At 37.8% G+C, this 2,056-nt stretch overlaps 1 long non-coding RNA gene across 1 annotated transcript in view; it reads right to left on the bottom strand.

Annotated features, from left to right (window-relative positions):
* Positions 1–2,056, bottom strand: part of LOC111815899 — a 9,708-nt gene that overhangs the window by 1,484 nt on the left and 6,168 nt on the right. Inside the window, exon 2 of the long non-coding RNA XR_002820525.1 lies at positions 202–373. This is a non-coding gene — a long non-coding RNA (uncharacterized LOC111815899). The remainder of the gene's footprint in view (positions 1–201; positions 374–2,056) is intronic.

Here is a 2,056-nt window from a genome sequence, read left to right as displayed (position 1 = left end):
TCTGCTATTGCTGACAAAAATATGTCACTGTCATTTTTTTTAAGCTATAACAATCTTCTGAACTGGCAATAAAACAAATTAATGTTGGAGAATATCTTGAATTTTACTGAAACAAATACACTGCATCTTGAAGACTTTTAGAAAACAAAACACAACTTAAAGAACTGACCAACTTAAAATTTAAACCAAACATTTTCTTACCCCACTGTAAATGCTGCTGCTGACTGGCTAAACGGGAAGTTCCCTGAGCCTGAAGGCTGGGCTGAGGCTGCAGGTGTGCTGGGATTTGCACCAAATGTGAACACTCCTGCTGGATTGTTGTTTGTGAAGTTGAAATTGGTAGCGCTGCTGCTGCCAAATTGGAAAACCGAACCTACAACAGTTGAAGAAATATTTCATTAATGAAAAAAACTGGTTTTGATTATTCTTAAAGCAGACTCTTACTCCTACATATAAAAACACGTTAAGAGGTGAAGATCTCTTATGGTCACTTAATCTAAAGAAATCTAACCAGGAGTGGTAGTGCACACCAGTTACCCCAGCACGGAGGTAGCTGAAGGTGGGAGACTCCCTAGGTTCAAGGCCAGCCTGGGATACAAAGTGAATTTAAGGCCAGCCTGAACTGCATAGTGAAACCTTATCTCAAAAAGGAATGAAAGAGATCCAAAATACATTCTGTTGACACAAAAGTATGTATTTGACGCCAACATGTGACACAACTTACCTATGACAAAAGAAAAAAGGGCAGGGTGAAAATCTGGTTAAAGATAGCAGAGCAAACAGTTACCTCTATGTTCTTTGAAATGTAACAGTAAAGGGATGTTTTTCAAAAATGGGGGAGAAGACACAGCAGTAGCAAAATTCAGAAGCTAGAAGGCTGACTGAAGCTGAACACTAAACTAGCATCAGGGAATGCACACAAACAATTCCATTTGCACTAAACATTCCCTTGAGGTTTGGGTACCCAGAAACTCTGCAAGTGAGAAAAAAAAAAAAAAAGGATCTCCCCTCAAAAAAGAACACCATGCTGAAAACAGGGATTAGGGGGAGACTGACAGTGCATACTGAGATCTCCTGCTGTCCTCCCTGGAAGCATCTTCTCTGAGCAGTTTGAGAGACTAAGAGAAAAGTCCTAAAGATATCAACCTCATGGTTTTCCCAAATAAAATAAAGTTAGACAAAGTGACAATGTAACTGAAGATTCATTAGCCTTATCAACACTAGATTTCCAAATGGTACTAGGATGTCCTCAACTCACAAGGCAAGGAGTACCAGACATTTGAGAATGATTATTTTATGGTATATATAGACATCAAAACAGTAGTAGAAAAACAAACTGAAGGAAACTGAGCAAGAAAGCAAAATTGAAGAAAAACTCATGAAACAAAACCAGAGAAAAATAAAAATGGATGGAAGACGCAAATTAGAAAGAATGAAAGGAAAAGTTGAATACACAAGTTCACAGAAGAGTATGCTACACAGCCTATACAACTGAGGCATGCCTAGGTACATCAGGACAGTGAAGGCTAAAAGATTCTAGTTAGATAGTAAAAAGCAAAAAATAAGATTAAAGGAAAAAAGAAAGACCTTGAAAGCAATTCTGGATGTTGGAAAGCCCAAAATAGAGAAATACCTTCAAAATCCTGAAAACAAATTTTGATCTAATTCTATAGTCAGTGTAAACTTTACCAAACATAGAGACAAAGATCCTTCCAGCAAATCAAGCCCTCAGTATTTTTTTCTCTGAAACCTTCAGAAATAAAGGATAAGAAAGTAGAAATAGTACAGAGGGAATTTCCCAACCAGAAGCTAAAAAGAATCCCCAAAATGGTGATTAAAGAGACAACCCAAACCACAAGTAAGTAGCAGGCCTCTAAACAGCCCACTGAAGCAATTAGGTTAAAAAATCTGAGAAGGTTTTCTTATACAATAAAAATATCCAATGTGTTTAAAATATTTCTATAGGGGCTGGTGAGATGGCTCAGTGGTCTAAAGCACCTACTTAGAACAAGCTTAGCAAAGCACAGGGACCGCGGTTCAATCCCCAGCACCACAT

Source organism: Octodon degus, unplaced genomic scaffold (assembly GCF_000260255.1).
Source record: "Octodon degus isolate 3935 unplaced genomic scaffold, OctDeg1.0 scaffold00023, whole genome shotgun sequence".
NCBI lineage: Eukaryota > Metazoa > Chordata > Mammalia > Rodentia > Octodontidae > Octodon > Octodon degus.
The sequence above is the reverse complement of the archived record's forward strand: the minus strand, read 5'-3'. Positions and strand labels throughout refer to the sequence as shown.